Raw genomic sequence first — 17,879 nt, 5'->3', positions numbered from 1 at the left:
AATATTTCCACAGAAAAGAATTAGTTCCCCTTGAAACACTCTTTTAAATATAGTATTTACTCTGAAAAGTATTTTGCCTAAGAGACTTGGTGCCATAACTTTTTTCAAAGCTATGTTATGAAATAGTTTCTTTGCTGTTTGAAATTGCTGTAACTGTAAATCGTAGTAAGTGAAGTTCTGATCACTAATAACTACAGGTTGTTTCTAAGTGTACTTGAGAAAACAGGGAGTCAGTCTGTGTTGGTGATGAATGATACTGCTGTTCTAATCGGTTACTTTTGAAATGCCACATGAAACACAAGCAGTTCAGCAATGCATTGTGACTCTTGCTAAAGGATAAAGTGCTGGATAGCACTTTACTGCAACCTTCTCTGTATTTAAGGGAGCACAGTTTCAAAAAAAAGCAGCTGCCTCGGGGGAACCTTGTAGTGGGAGAAAATGTCTTTTCACTAGCTGATCCCTTACAATGTCAGAGCTTTAAAGTTTGTAAATGCTTGCTTGGCTATCATTATTATTTTTTAAATAATAGTTTATGAAAGCAGTTACTGTAACTTTTCTTCTGTGGCTAAAGAAGTCTCTAAAAACAGCAACTGAAAGAGAGGCTTTATGTGCATGAGTGCATCGTAAATTATTGTATTACATTTTATGTGCCTGTCTTAAAAGTATTAACACTGATTTAGCCTTATGAGATCACTGATGCCGGTAAATATGCTCTTTTCACAGAGAATAATTGAAGATTAATTGTGAAATAAGCCCTTTAGTTGGGAAGGGAGATGAGGTGGTTAATTGATCCAGAAACATAAGAACAGTGTAACTTCAGGAGCATAGGCACCAAATTTAAAACTGACTATAGAAGTCATGCAGTTTGGTCCCAGTAGTATAAACCTTTGTGTTTCTTGCTAAGTCAATCTGCCACATGTGCGGAGAAGAAAAACAGCTTGTTCACCTTATTTGTGGCCAAATATAGATGTCAAAATACTTTGTTTTTGTTGGGGAGGGGATGCAATCTCATGTTTCATGGGGTTTTTTTAGCATTAATATTAAAATATGTAAACAGAATGCCCAAAAGGTGGAGAAAGGAAGGGTTTAATACCAGAAAAGGTGCTTGTAGGAAGGGTTAGCCACACACCACTTAATCAACCTGTCTCTGTAGTCAGGTAAGGAAAGATCTCAAAAATTTAAATCTAAATATTACATGTTAGTTGCATTATACAGCACAATAATAGCATGAAAAGAAACTCCAAGAAAAAGCAGAGAATTGAACATGTTCTTTTATTCATTCATTGCATCATCTTTTTTTAAACAGTGTCTAAAGGTAATGTTTTGTCTATGGGATTGTTGATTATTGACAATCTCAAAATGGAATTTTTGTCTTTTGTATCTAATGTTTCTGCAAAGCCATGAATTGTCTAATCTAAAGCCTTGCATTCCGTCTTGTATTTCCAGACTCCAGTCAATATTACTTAAGAATTCTCAGCTTTTCTTCAATGGAATACTGTGTGCAGTTTAGCACAACTTTATTGAAAGCATATCTGCTGGGAGTGGAGCAGATGCAGATTATCTTCTAAGGGTGCCAGGGAGCACAGGACATGAGACACAACTAGAAAAATCTGTTTAGTCTCAGAATCTTAACACTAGCCTTAAAGGCAGGCAGAAAAGAGTACTGGGAAAGACATTTAAGCTGAATATGAATGCTGGTGAGGAACTCTGTATACATTTTGGTTAGGTTGCTTATTCCCAGGCCATCTCCTGGTCCCCTTGCTGCTGTTGTACAACCAGTGTTTATGTGGGTATGTACAGAGCCACATCAGGAAACTCCCTCACGTGCCTACTTCTAACCTGGCTTCTAACCTAATTCAATTCTGATGGAATTTTCTGTTGTTGGCACAACAGAATGAGTAGTGAAAATCCAACTGCTGAATGGTGCTGGATTATATTACATAAGTGATACCCCACATTCGACCAGTCCTTAAGATATGAGGTATCAGAATAAAGGTCCATGACTTAATTCCAATTTTTTGAAAGCATATAGAGCTTCACTCAAAAATGTTAGCTGAACTGGTCCAAATATAAGCTGTCTAAATTATTAAATTTTTATTAAATCTACATTCTTGGTAATTGGCTGGTACAGTTTTCTTTATGTGTGGTTTTGGGTTTTTCATTGGTGTAGTTTGTTTTGAGGTTTTTTTGTTGAAGTCTGTATAATTGTTACTACAGGTAGTCTGGTATAAGTTAGTGCCTCATCATTGTATGTGAATTAAACTTTTGGGTTCCATCCACACTAGGGGGCTGTGTTGCTTTAACAATGTCTGTTTCAGAGAGTAATGTATTAAAGTGAATGGGAGCAGAATAGTAAAGGGGAATGACTTGCAATTTAGACAGATACAGTGGAGGAGCAAAGAAACTTTATTATCTGTGTACTTTGATGAAAAGCTGAAAAGCTGAAAGATGAAGTGATGCTCTCATTGTTGTGAGATGAGTAGAAAGGCTTAGACCTGGTTACTTCAGTCACAGTGTGGCTCATCAGACCTTGGTGCAATAAACCAGTTTGCTGGAACTGGGAACAGATAGGTTGCTCTTCATCATGATGTAGCAACCTGCAACATTTTTTTCTTCATAAAGAAAATAAATTCATAAATTTTCTTCCATACAAGAGCATATCCCAGTTATACTGCATATCCTAGGGCTTCTGCTTTAGTCTTCTCTTTCTTTGACTGTATCAGTTCACATATCACTACAGGATGTAGGATTGCTTTGCTACAAATATAGCTCTCCTTAAACTGTCATTTTAGGAAGCTATTTGCTCTTTATCCCAAACAAAATTGAGATGCATTGTTTGATAATCTTCTCCAGCTGGTTTTCCAGGCCTCATCAGGGCATTGACATAGAGTGGATATAGTATCAGAAAATTACCTGAAGTCCCATCCTGCCACTGTAAAGGCAGGCAGTATATTTTCTATCCTCAATTTCTACTAAACCTTTTAAAAACTTAATGGATGTAAACAATTCTATTAATATATTACCTTCTTTAAAATACGTTTTAAAAGGATATATTAAAGAAACAGGTTTCTTATGGTACATATCTTTGTACTGAAATGCTGAAGAGCTATTGATACTGTTCCAAAAAAAGTTAAAATAGGGAGAATTTACTCTAGTAGGATCCTATTTAGGCAATATGTATTTCCTTTAAATTACTAAACCTTACTTTTTTACATTGTTTGCATGCCTCTGAAGAGCTAGAACCCCTATTAGAAATAGTTAGGTATCGAGATTAGGTAGAATTTAGACCATTCAAATATGTCTCTTCCTACCAAATATTAGCATTAGATTACATAATAGTGGAGTTTTCCTCACTTGTTTCACTAACTAATCTACATATTATTTTCAAAAATACAAAAATCATATCTGCTTTGCAGGAGAGCACATTGAGAAAATTCCTGTGTTTTCGTGGAGAGTGCCTCCATACATGTCGTAGTGATATTTATCAAAAGTAAATTACTCTCCTTTGGTGAAATAAACTGGTACAGGGATTGGTAGATGATGGTTTTACTAAATTTCTGATTGGTGAATCTTGTATCCTTAGCATGAATAATGAGACTCTGCAGGCATCTCTGCCTGTTTTGCTGGGTGGGGTCCAGCCTGGTGAACCCTGTTCCTTCTACTTCTCCTAATTTGGGATGTTTTAATAAAAATATTCACTGTCTAAGAGCTGAGAGTGAAGTTAACTAAGATTGTTGTTGTCTCATTAAAAAAAAAAAAATTGCATGTCAACAATGTGAATGCCTGAAGTGCTTTTCAGTGGACCATTAAAAAGGAAATATTACTCCAATGCACCTAAATTAACACTAAAATTTTTATTGGGAAGACAAAGCAAAAAAAAAAAAGAGGTGAGAACAGGGAGCCCCTGGGCCCTTAATTGTATCTCCAATTGCTGCAGAAGAAAGGTAGTGTTACCAGTATTTTTCACTAAATACATCTGTCCCAAAGGAATCAGTTTACCCAGAGTGAGAGCTGGTGATGAATGGCAGCCCCTGAAACTGTTGGGTTATAATACATGCTTATTGCAAACTAGAATCAGGGTCGGGAATCAGTAGGCAGTGTTTGACACAGCTGATGTGTAATCCTGGCTGGAATTGCAATTCAGACTACCCCTTTAATCTTCTAAAATGGTTTTGGGTACTGAAATTCTTATTTATTGTTCAGCAATGGTACTTACTAAGCAGGTCTCCAAATGCCAATTTGTTCTTAGACCAGAAAGTTTCATACTTACATTATTTATTTTACCTTTTATATTAATGTTATAAATAAGGAAGTCTTCCCATGTTAATTGTAACACTAAGTAAAGAACAGAGAATCCTCTCATGAGGAACAAAAATTCTGTTTTCTGCTTTCATCATGTCTTAAAAAAAGAACATGTAGGAAACAAAGAGCAGGAGGAAAGGCAGTACTGAACTGATTATGGTTGGTTTTATATATCTGTGATTATATTGTGAATTCTAAATGACATATATGCACATATAAAAAAAAATTGAAATTTTCATTTCTTACTCCTTTGTAAGCAGATGGGAGGAAATATTTGCTCTTTGCAGTTCCCTGTATTTTTATTGGTAAAACGTTGCAATCAACACTTTGTCTTACTATTAATTTCTTATTTTTGTCCTCCCTTTACTAATATCTTTAGCTACTGAACAAGATTAATAATCCCCACAGTTTAGCTGCAGAATTTTAATAAACAAAGTTTAATTAAAACAACAGAAGCACAATAAACCTAAAGGGTTCAGCCTTAGCACTGATTCTAGTCATTCTTTTCTGGTTTGTTTTGTGTTTTTAAAAATTGAGAAGGGGAGAAGGCTGGAAGAGAACTTCAGGTTTTTGTATTTAATTGAACTAACAGCATGTGCTGATAAGTAATAAATAACCATGACAGAGTGACTAAATAAATTGGTTTCCTCAAACAGTGATTCATTCACTGTCTTTCATTGCCATCAGGTTTAGTGACAGATTCTTTTTGTCAGCCTAAAGGAGAAATGTTCAGTAGTGTAACAGCCTCCTTTTAATTCCAACCACAGCAGCCTTTGAAATGCATTGAATTAATAAAAATAAAAATGCAGCAATTAAACGAAACTTGGGCTCCTCATTGACTTACAAATAAAATCTGCAGGATCAGTTTACAAGAAAGCATATTGCAGTGATTCAGTGCACTTTTCTGGAAGAAATATTGCTGATGATAGGCAAGATTCTTGTACCTTTTGCAGGAGAATACATTGTTGGTATTGAATCTGGACTTCAGGATATCAGAAGGAATTCTGGACATCAGGAGGAATTTCTTCACAGAAAGGGTTGTTAAACATTAGAATGGGTTGCCTAGAGAGGTGATGGAGTCACTATCCCTGGATGAGATCACAAAATGATTGAGCCATGGTGTCTGGGTGACAAGGTGGTGATCAGTCAAAAGTTGGACTACATGATCTCAGAGTCTTTTCCAACCAAAAGCTTTTCTGACCTTTGCATCACATAGTTAACAGCAGTGTGATAGAGTAGCCTTGGAGGGATGCTGCCAAGGGGAAATTATGGGCTATTTTAACTTGCATTTATAACTCAGACTGCATTTGTCAGTCATTGACAAATTATGCTTGTACACTTCAATTTTAAAAATTTTATTCCTTTCAGGTTTTTGATATTGAAGAACACAGCTAATCCCAAACCCATTTAATCAAAGATAACTGGGGTGGCTGGCAGCATATGCTTATAGGAGAGATGGCAGTTCAGAACTTGTTCCTATGGCAGGCTCCTTGTTGTATGGCTCTTAGAAACCTTACCCTGACCATCTGCATGGCAAAGTGCATGGCTGGTGCTGTACTGCATGCCATGCAGCACTGAGGAAACAGAAAATGTTAGTGGAAAATGAGGGACTTCAAATGTACTAGAGTTTTTAGATAAAATTAATCTTGCTACCTGGCTGCTTAAGTGTTACAAAAGGCAGTTTCCAATCCCAGAAGGCACCCTCAAACTTTTTCTCACAAACATCACACCTACTCTAATTTTTTTTAATCAGTTCTACATTGTCCTTTGTCAAAGCTCTTCATTTTCCATACCAACACCCCTAATTAAAACAACAGCCAACATTGGCTGTAGTACAATGAGAAAGGTTTGCCAGTTGTTTTCTATGTCTTTAAAGAAGAGTGAATCTGATCATACTGAGAACTCTTTAGAATATATTCCTAATGTCACTATGGCATTAGGACCGGTTCTGACTGTAGCTTCTGCTTTTAGCTCAGTACCAGACCTGCAAACAATATTGAAATTACTAATTACTTTTGACATTTCTCTCAAACAGCTGTGTTTTATGCCTACAAGTATTCTTGCTGCATTTTCAGCTAATTATTGCTCTTTTCTGTTGTGTTTGTACTTAGAAATAAATATTAACCATGTACAGGCTGTTATTTGTCTCTGACATTTATCTAACCTTCTGATTTACCTTCCCATCCAGTTGTTATGGAACTGTAAGGCATAGTTCTGCCTTACACAGCATTGGTTGAAGTCCAGAACAGAATAAAGGACTGCTCTGCCTGTGCATCAGCATTGGTCATGCTGTTATTGTGCTTTGATAATAAATCCTAATGTTATTGCCCAGTAACAATACAAGTGGCACACCAGGGAGGAAGGATTCCAGGAAGGAAGGATTCCAGGAAGGAAGGATTCCAGGAAGGAAGGAAGGATTCCAGAAAGGAAGGATTCCAGGAAGGAAGGAAGGATTCCAGGAAGGAAGGAAGGAAGGATTCCAGGAAGGAAGGATTCCAGGAAGGAAGGAAGGAAGGATTCCAGGAAGGAAGGATTCCAGGAAGGAAGGAAGGAAGGAAGGAAGGAAGGAAGGAATCTTCCTTCTCCATATGAGTTGCAAATTTATGGGTGTAACACCTGATTTGCTGGTCATGTGAGTTTTTTGATAACTCTACAGAGCTGTCACAACAAAGCCAGAATGAACTGAGTTAGTTCAAGTATATATATTTTCAATCTTCTGTACAATGCCAGTTTGTAGTTGTCACCTGAGCAGTTCCTTACCTTTGCTTTCTTTGGACTTAGGTTTCTTTCCCTGCATAAGCTTTCTTCCTAGACTTTATTTTTGCCTCTTCTTACCCAATGGCTGATATATGCATTTTCCAATTTTTTTTGTTAGAATATAACATCTGACCTATGTTGATTAATTAAAAAAAAAAAGTTATTCAGTGCTCAAGGTTTTCAAATAAAAGGCTTCAAATACCAACTGTAACTGACCTTACTTACGTTCTGTTGAGACTAGAAGATTTTCACAAATCCTGACTTAATTATGCTGGTTTTTTTTAATTTCCATGCTTTTTCTTTCTGTAGCTTTTCTTCTGTCTCAGTCATTGGATCCTGTTGCAACCTCTTGCAGACTGAAGAGCCCTCTGTTACCAGGTTTGTGCTTCTTAGGTTGTTCCTAAGAAAAGTGATCAATTCATCCAGTAACCTGCTTCTAACAAGGTAAAAAGATTGAGATCCCTGAAATCTTCCTCTGCATTGCACCTTTTCCAGTTACTTAATCCATCCTTAATCAGGTCTTCCAGGAATACTCCCCAGCATTCTGATATTCTCCTTGAACAGAGAACATTGAATCAGTATACTATTATTTAAGGCCAGCAGACATCTCAGGAGGTCCCCACTCTAACCCACTCCACCTGGCTCAGCCATGGAATCAGACCAGGTCTCAGGGCATTATTCCAGGGGGCTGGAAACCCTCCAAGGAGGGAGACAGCACCACCTCCCAAACCACACAGCCCAGCTATGGCTTCTCCTATGAAGAAATTTTTTTCCCTTATCTCTAGGTCCTCTGCCCTTGCTCAGCTTTTTGCCCAGCAGACTGCAGTACTTTATCCTCAGGCTTGTCCCAAGCCCCACCAGCATTCCTGCTGGGGCTCTGACTGACTGGAACACATCTGAATAGTGCTTCTGGCCCAAGTGCATGGGGGACCTGGTGGACCCTTTCTTCTGCATATCCTGGTCTCTGTGAGAACTGGAAAGATTATTTTACTAGCATTAGCACACATGCTCGCGGGGAGGCACATCTCTCTTCTCCCCCCTGGATAATTTCAGGTTAGTTCCACTCAGGCATGTACACCTGCAGTAGTGCCCCACTTCATCAATTGAAACTGTTGTGTATGTGGGATTCACTGTGGTTTTTGTCAATTCTTTTTTTATTATTATTATTATTATTTTTCATATGCCCATGGTGAAAACTCCTCACTCTTCCTGGTTTCAGGCTCTACACTGAGAATGAATGATAATTTGAATGAGCTGCACTGTAAAGCAGGGCAATCCTAAGATCTTTACTGAGCTGGTCAGCTAAGGAGTAGAAATCTGAAGTCCAGTCCACAAAGCTATTCAAACATTATGCTGACTCTTGGAGTGGATATCCTTTTTAAGCAGCTGTTCTGGGTTATGCTTGAGGTTCCCATCTTATTCTTTATTTTCTCAAAAAAAAAAACGGGGGTCAGGTCTCTTTTTCACTGTGTCATGATGCCTTGCTCTGCTCTCAGTCTGCTGTTTGGTGTTGGCAGAACTACCTCTTTCATACCTATGAGAGAAAACTGACAGTCTCTTATGGGTAAACTGAAAATCTATAAAACTTCTTGTTTTGGTATATTAATTTTGGTCTTGCAGACTTGTCTCTGAAACTAGAGGTGTTGTGCAGTTACAGTAAATACAAATGGGGTTTTCATAGTAAAAGAACTCATACACACCCACAGGGCAATTGCCTCTACAGTCATGTTCAAACTAGTTATTATCTTTTTACTTTCCCTGCACCTATTTCTCATGCTTCCTTGCTCCTGGTTTTAGGTTATGGCTCAATCTCCCCATGAAGATTTTTGCTAGCAATGTTTTGATCTCTTGGACCACCCTATATGCCTTCCCAGATAACTAGAATTTTTTCTTATACCTTTAAAATACAGCCAGTTCTTGAGGTAATCTTGAGGCTTATATGGACGAAACAATTAGAAATAACATCCTTACCTGCCAGACATTCTTCCTGACCCTGTCCTTTCATACCTTTTTTTCTCTTCTCTGTTTGAGAAGAACAGTTTCGTTTTAATGAGCCCTATCTCACGCTCACCTAGTGAGAAAATAAAGGATTTTTGTTGTTCATAGCCAACAACTCTTTTATTGGCAGCAACTAGACATTATTAACATACTATATGGTCTGTGGGGATAAAGGTATTGAACAGATGTTTTAGATAGAAGATGGAAAGGAAGAAAGGAAGAAAGGAAGGAAGGAAGGAAGGAAGGAAGGAAGGAAGCAAGAAAGCAAGAAAGAAAGAAAGAAAGAAAGAAAGAAAAGATACATTGTTTTTTAAAGAAAATTGGTTGGATTTGTGACCTAGGTTATAAATTCCAAAAAAGTTGGTAATAAGATTTATTAGTTTTTTAATATATTGTCCTTAATACAGAACCAAAAAATTCCAATATGCATTTGCCTTTATAAAAGTATACTTTTATAACTTCTTAGGAATGGTAGATTATAGTGGAATTTTTCTCAAAATTTGGTATAGAAGGTTTTTCTGCTGTACATATTTTACTTTACAGTGTTCAAAACATGTTTTGGTACCCAGATTGTGCAAAGATTCAAGCAGACAGAAAGATGATAATGAAGTACCTAGATAGTGAATAACATCGAAAAACATTGAAGGGTCTGTATTTCTACCAGTCAAGAATTAAAACTGAGGGAATGTATTTAGAGTAGCCTGACACCCTTATTCTTTTGAAGAACTGCATGGTTCTCATTAGAGTCTTTGTCATTTGTCCCCTACTGTAGCATGTCCTCTTCTTCCACATAAGACAAATTATTTCCAAATGACTGGACTATCACTCTCCATACTGTATGTTTTACTTGCATTTATAGATTATTATATAAAAATAAAATAATTTCCTGAACAGCATTGTGCTTTTTTATACAGTATGACGCTCTGACTTAATATTTCCTTTACATTTCATGTATTTTTGTTACTGAATATATTTGTTTTGCTGACGCTGCTAATGATTACACTGCTGTCATATTTAGATAGGAGTTTCAGGGGCCATCTGCAAAGAATCAAAACAGATTTATAAATACTTTATTAGACTGCCTGAATTTGTATGCTAGTCTTACTGCAAAATTCAATTGACTGGTGATTTCTTAGTCAAATTTTAGGCATGATATTATTTCAGGACTGCAAATTCGTTTGTGGTTCAGGAATGCAGCAGAAATGTTGGCTTGTAAAGGTTTTAACAGCTATAAAATCCTATTTCCATGTGGCTAAAGAGGAATAAAATCACTCTACTACTGCTTCCTGTGTATTCATATAGGCTCAGCATATATGTTCATATGGACATAAACAAGAAGCCTCTCCTTTTACCAGCAGATGGAAGTAACAAAGACTGCCCTTGGGAAAGGATTAACTGGAATAAAAATACAGGACACTGCATGGATGAGTTCACTGAGCGCACAAAAATTCTTGAAAGAAAAATCCGAAACAACTAATGGCCAGTACTGATGAATTTAGTGGCTGCCAATGTTTTCCTCAAATAAATGTTTTCATTCCATGAAAACCCTCAGCCCATAATTTGTGAAAGCTGAATGGTCTCATTTGGCCTGAACTAAATGCTCTTTAGGAAATAGGATTCTGTTCTGAACCGTGCCTTTTGCCAAGAGGGTCAGGGAGAATCATAGATTCCACAACAAATTGTTTATTTTAGTAGCTGTTTAATATGAGTCTCTCTATAGCTGTAGTAGTGGTGTTGGAAGGAATAATAGAAAAGACATTGCAAGAGATTTGGTGGACATTTTAATTTCTCCATCTGTAAATGGAAAAATTTTCAGTAAGGGCAGGAATATGTATTTTGATGGTAAGATATGAGCAAAGCAGGAGGTATTTCCTTAGTAATAAAATAATTTTATGTCACACTAATTAATTTGTAATTTTTCAAGAGCTAATGAAACATTAAAACATGAGTAGAACACCTCTCCTGTTGAGGAAGTTGAGGAAGGTTGAGGAAGTTGACACTGTTCTGCCTTGAGAAGGTTGCCTGGAGACCTCATAGCAACCTTTCAGTATCCTAGGGACACCTACAAGGAAGCCAGAGAGGGAACCTTCATCAGGAACTGTAGAAATACAACAAGAGGCAATGGCTTCAAACAGAGAGTAGGTCTGAATGAGATAGATTGATTCGATATTGCAAGGAAATTCTTTACTGAACAGTTATGTCACTGTAACTGTGGTGAGCATGGGGCACAGTGCCCCAGCCTCTGGTACTCCTTAAACTGACATTTCCTCTGAAACAAAAGTCTATGACAAGGTGTCTTAACATCTTCAAAGCTCTGAAATTTAGCAAGGGCAAGTGCCAGATTCCACACCTACGATGGGGCAACTCTGGTTGTGTGTATAGACTGGGGAAGGAGAAGCTGAAGAGCAAGTCCATGGAAAGGGACCTGGTAAACGACAAGTTGAACATGAGCCAGCAGTGCCCTGGCAGCCAGGAGGGCCAAATGTGTCCTGAGGTGCATCAGGCACAGCATCACAGCTGGGCAAGGGAGGGGATTGTCCTGATCTGCTCTGCTCTGCTCTGGGACAGCCTCAGCTCCAGTGCTGGGGGCAGGTCTGGGTGCCACAACACAAAAAAGACATTGAGCTGTTAGAGAGTGTCCAAAGGAGGGCCATGAGGATGGTGAAGGGTTTGGAGGGGAAGCCGTGTGAGGAGTGGCTGAGGTCACTTGGTCTGTTCAGGCTGGAGGAGACTGAGGACAGACCTCACTGCAGTTACAGCTTCCATGTGAGGGGAACAGGAGGGGCAGGCACTGATCTCTGCTCTGGGGTGACAGTGACAGGACCTGAGGGAATGGCATGAAGTTGATTCAAGGGAGATTTAGCTTGGGTATTAGGAAAAAGTTCTTCAGCCAGAGGGTGGGTGGGCACTGGAACAGGCTCCTCAGGGAAGGGTCACAGCACCAAGGTTGACAGAGCTTGAGAGGCATTTAGACAATACTCTCAGGGTCATGTTGTGACTCCTGGGCATGTCCTGTGCAGGAACAGGAACTGGACTTGATGGTCCTGATAGGTCCCATCCAACTCAGCATATTCTATGATTCTGTGATTCTAATACACATGTAAAACATGGAACTGTACATTCATCAGTTTTTCCCAATGGCAGCTTTTAGCAAAGGAATTGTTAGTCCATTTCCTGCATGCACCATTTCTGTAACATATCAAGTTGCTGAATTATGGATAAAGTTCCAGAAGTAATTTCTTGCTAGGTTGACCTGAGTGATAAAAACCAGAGTCACTTTTTGTCACCACTCAGAGGTCACTGATGTCTTTGGAAAATGGTGCTCCTGGATATGCATTAACCAGGTTAAGTCTTTGTAAAATTCACACAGCAGTCTGAACAGGTCTCTTGAAGGATCTGACTGAGCTTTCTCATCAAACAAAAATGTACAGCCTAGAGTCACTCCTGCCCACAGCAGTGGAACACAGTACTTAGAGAATTCATGATGTGTAGCTGGAAAACACGTGCATAATTTGATGGAGAGCTCATTCAGGCCTTGCAACACTGTGCCTGAGGGGCTTTTCTGCGAGGTGGAAGGATGAACTGAACAGCTTTGCAGGCTCTGTTTCTAGTGATGCTCCTTGCACTTTAACAATCAAAACAAAGTTGTATTTTTAGCAGATATATTACAGGAACTATCATATAAACAAATGCAGGAGAAAGAAAAGAAACTGTTCAAGCTGTTTTGCTTCTGATATAATTTTCTCAAATGAGTTGACTTCTCTCTAGGGGAAGGCAAATTATTACATTTGAATGTGAATAAGAATTGACAAACGCTTCTTTACCTGTCAGAGTCATTTGAGAAATGTGCAGCTTCCTCTTCCCATCTTCTTTTATATCAAGAGGAAAAATTGTTGAGAGTGGGATCTGAAGCCCAGAGGTTTCAGATGTCTCCATCAGACCAATAAGTCTGATGTCAGACCACCCAGGATTACATTGACTGTTATGGTTTCTTAGATCTTTGTGGTGGCACATTTGCACCTCAGGAAAGCCTCTAACTTTGACTGTACCACCTGGCAGAAATACATATAAGGAGCTTTGTAGTAAATTTTATCTATCTGTCTTTCTAATGTCCTAAAAGACATTTGACCTCATTCTGGTTTAACTGGTGTTTACAGGTCCTCTACATTTAGTAGAATTTGCAGCTTTCACAAATGTAATATTTATTCGCTCTAAAATGCTATACAAGAAAGACTTTAAATAGAACCAAGATTGACAGAGTTCCTTTTCCATGAGTATTTGGGTACCTTTTTAAATTTACACCACTGTCTTTCACTCCGAAATCTGCCGTTCAGATTCTGTAAAAGACTGTCTTTTGTCCAAACAAATTTGAGTCAGTTTTGAGGTAAATTTGCTTAAAAATTCTGAAACATGAAAACACAAAAATGCCATATCAACATCCAAATACTCTTCTTCTAGTCCCATATTCCCTTTATTTCCCAATCTTAGAAGTCAAATGGCAGGAAAAACCTAATCTATTTGGTCATATGTTATCTTTAGATCCTTGGTGGTGCTGTGACTAAGCAGTTATGGGAATGAACCTCTGTGCCAGCTCAAGAAGTTGCTTTCTGAAGGCTGAGTAAAACCAGTGCTCCTCCTTTGAAGAACTGCTAACAGAAGGGAATAGAAAAGTTCTAAAAATGCTCTAGTTCACTTTAGCAGTATTTTGCCTACCGAAACTTCTGTTCTGTGAACTGACACTGCATTTCAACCATTAGTTCTTGAAGTTTTTGAACTTTCTTCATATTTTTCTCCTCCATTTTTTCTCCCCATTGATTAGATTTGTATGTATGAGATGGTGATTATCAAGAAAGTTTTTTATCAGGGAAAAGCAGTATGGCACTTGTTAGCTTTTCTGTGTAGAATTGAGAAAGGGGTGGAACTGAGCTCAAGCATGATGAATCGAGATTTCAAAAATCTTGAAAATTAAAGTTGCTTAAACATGAAGTACTTTCTATTTGTTTTCTGCACTTTTAAACTTGGGCTGATGTCTTCAATCTCTTCTTCATAGATGAGACTAAAAGCTTACTATGGAAATATGGACTCAAAACAAGGATTTCCCTGTGCCACATGGCTGCAGTAGCAGAGGCTCTTTCAACGCAACGTTGTGTGATATTTGTGATAAAATCACACATTTTTCTTCAGGCTTGGCAGTTAATTCTTTTGGTGCCTAGACTTGTATATCACTGTCAATAGGCTGTTACTGAAAACTTTCCAGGCAGATAAAATCTGTGAAGATTCATGAGAGAGGTATTTAAGCCAGTGGTTTACTCATCTGACTCTTGCCAATATTTGGAGGATTTTATCTGTCAATTTTTTTTCTTTTCAAAGTTTTCTTGGTTTCTGTGTTCTGAAGTGCATTTTACAGAGTAGAGAGCATTTCTGCTTTCCTCAGTTTGGATTTCAAGCCACCTTAACTTTAAATTTTGTCACCTTACACTAGCGCTTGCTTTTCTTTTGTTGCAGCTACACTTTACCCTGCAAGTTTTACCCATCCTTTAATAGTTATCTCTCTCTCTCCTATGTTTGTTTTTCTTTATTTGTTAGTTTTTCTTCTTGAACTTTTGTGTTTCTGAACTCTTCATCCATGGCTTTTGCATTGGCTGCTCCTTCTCCTCCTTATATTTTCTCTTTTTCTCTTTTTCTTTTTCTTTTTCTTTTTCTTTTTCCAGAAAAAATGATGTCTAATGTGAGTTAATTGTAGAGCCTCCCCCTTCTGCCTTCTGTACATTCTGCCCCACCAGCATCTACATAAGGATATTAGGACATTCTGCTTTACTTCAAGTCACTGTTCACTTGGCCAACTCCATGTCTCTCTGGACTCCCAGTCACACTCTCTGAAATCATTCCTGTAAACACAGGGGTGGTAGTGTTGTTTTATGTTGTAACTTTTTTGGGGGGTCTTGACATCCCTGGTGTTATGCTGAAGGTCGAAAGCAGAACTGATGGGGATGGCATTAGCTATTTTACTTTTTTACATGATTGGTGTGTATTCACCTTGATCTGTCTGTCACAGCTGTTGGAGGTTGAGCAAGATTACAAGAGGTTATACTACAGCAGCCAAAGGAGAGAATGGCATCTAGAGATTACCACACCTGGGGTGCCTGGTCCTGGGCTCCCCCCACCCCAGAGCAGCATGGACACACTGAAACTAGTCCAGAGAAGCTCCACAGCGATTATCAGAGGGCTGAAGCACCTCTTCTAAGAGGACTGGTTGAGAGAGCTGGGACTATGCAGCCTGAAGAAGAGAATGCTGGGGCTGACCTTACCAAGATGTATGAATACCTCATGGGGAGGTAAAGAAGATGTAGGCAGCCTTTCTTCAGATGTACCTAGTGACAGAACAAGACATAATGGACACAAACTGAAAGACAGGAATATTCATTTAAACATATGAAAATAGATTTTGTTCCTGTGTGGGATTTTTGAGAAATGGGACAGGTTTCTCAGTGATTGTGGAATCTCCATCCCTGAAGAGATCCAAAATACATCTGCACACTGTTTTCAGCAAGATGCTCAGGCTCAGCAAGGGAGCTAGGCTAACTCTTCTTCAGAGGTGTCTCTAGTCTCAGCCTTTCTATGATCCAGTAATGTTTCTAAGCATCCTCACAGAGGGATTTATCTTGCTTTCAATTTATCACAGCAAAATTTTCAAGGGAATTTTCTTGCTTGCAAGAAAAAAGGATTCCTGGATTGCCCTGTTACCCTGATATGCTTTTCAGATTTGATGTAAGTGATTACTGAATATTTTTCCAACGTATCCCAAAGTACCCAAAGCTTCCTCACAGTAAGACGTGTTTTCAGAAGGGGCCACAAAGCATTTGCAGAAATGTGTGGGCCTCTTCTGCATTTCTTGAAAGCAGCTAAGATGCCTGGTTGGTTGGTGATCTTGTTTTTATTCAGTGTCATTATTGATAATGTTCCAGTGACAATACTTCACCAAGAGATACTCAATGAACTTAAAAAAAGTTTTGAATATTAAGGTTATATTATCAAATGGTAAGTTGAAAGAATGAAATAGGATTATAAAGATAATTCTTCTTTAACAATGCCTTAAATTTTTATCTCCTTATTTTTTTCTCATTGCTTTCTCTCTCAAGACATTATGGTTTATTGTGTCTCCACTAGGTACCTTGCATATGATTTACACACTGAATGACTCTGCTTTCAGAGCAAGGTAATGATATAATATCCCCATTTATATTCAGAGCAGTCAACACTTGCTAGCTCTCTGAATAATAAAACCACCTGCATTTAATATACATGGAAAAATGGGAAGGCAAATAGCAGATATAGCACAATCACATAAGTGTAATCAGATAAAATATCACAATATTAGAGCAGATCAGCATCTGGTAATGACTTGAATTTTAAAAGACTGACAAACAGCATGGTCTAAAGCAATCAGGCATACCTCATTCAGAGCTACTTATCCCAGATTTGATTGCTCTTCTCATATGTTTCTGGCAGATTAAACATTCAGGCTTTCTTATTTTAACTCTTCCTATGCTGTGTCTTTTTTAGTGGAAAACCACTAGTTTTTTATCTCTTTTTTCCAGAGTGAGAAAGCAACAACAAATTAGAGTGGAGGAAGGAGTCCTGCTGCCCTGGTTGATTGCCGTGAATAGAGCCAAGCCCTTCTGCAGTGTGCATGCAGTCACACATCAATCTCTGTCCTCTGCCACTGCAGTTGCTGCCAGGGCTTTGGGATCCATTATTTGTAGGGGAGAACTACTAGGAACGGAAAGAAGATTTTTTGCATCTGGCAATCTCTGGATAGGTGGCCTGTGTAAGACTTTATTTGTGCATTCCACTGCACTCAGAAGCACCCTGATGCCCTCTAGGACATCCTGCAGATACAGTTACACAAACAAGGCAAATCAAACAACATCAGAGCTGGAGTTGCTGGTGCTCTATAGAGCTGGGATATCGAACTGTCCTCTAATTATTTCTATGCATCTGTCAATCACAAGCCTTAACTGTTAATGCAGGTGCTGGAGCAGCACCCAAAAGTCATGTTAAGAGCATGCTTCCCGGTCCCTATCCCTATCCCTATCCCTATCCCTATCCCTATCCCTATCCCTATCCCTATCCCTATCCCTATCCCTATCCCTATCCCTATCCCTATCCCTAGCCCTAGCCCTAGCCCTAGCCCTAGCCCTAGCCCTAGCCCTAGCCCTAGCCCTAGCCCTAGCCCTAGCCCTATCCCTATCCCTATCTCTATCCCTATCCCTATCCCTATCCCTATCCCTATCCCTATCCCTATCCCTATCCCTATCCCTATCCCTATCCCTATCCCTCTTCTCTCTCACCTATGTCCTATCCCTTTTCCTCACCCTCTCCCTCCCTTTCACAGTTTGCTTTAATACAAGCATCAGTGATGAGGTGATGCTTGAATTTCTTCTTTCTGATTTTGCGTCCCAGGCTATGCTACTTCCAGGAATCACATCACTTGCCTCACCTCTTGGGTATGGGGAGCTCATTTGTTCCTGATTAATGAGTTTGTGATTGGACTTTGCAGGGTACAAATTGAATGACTGTGTCTCCAGAATATATTGGGAGCCACATGCTTGCCCCTGGACTAAATGCCATGCAAACCTTCTCCCCACACCCCTTTTTTCTTTCACATCAATGGATTCTGTGCTTACTATGGCAGCAGAAAACATTTTACTATGACTAAAACCATGCACCAATAGAGCATCCAAGGAAGAAAGCTATGTTTTTCTCCCGTTTGACCACACTTGAGCTTGTGTAATATCTCAGATATTTTGCATGTAACTATG

Source organism: Cinclus cinclus, chromosome Z (assembly GCF_963662255.1).
Source record: "Cinclus cinclus chromosome Z, bCinCin1.1, whole genome shotgun sequence".
Lineage (NCBI taxonomy): Eukaryota > Metazoa > Chordata > Aves > Passeriformes > Cinclidae > Cinclus > Cinclus cinclus.
Note: the sequence above shows the minus strand (reverse complement) of the source record.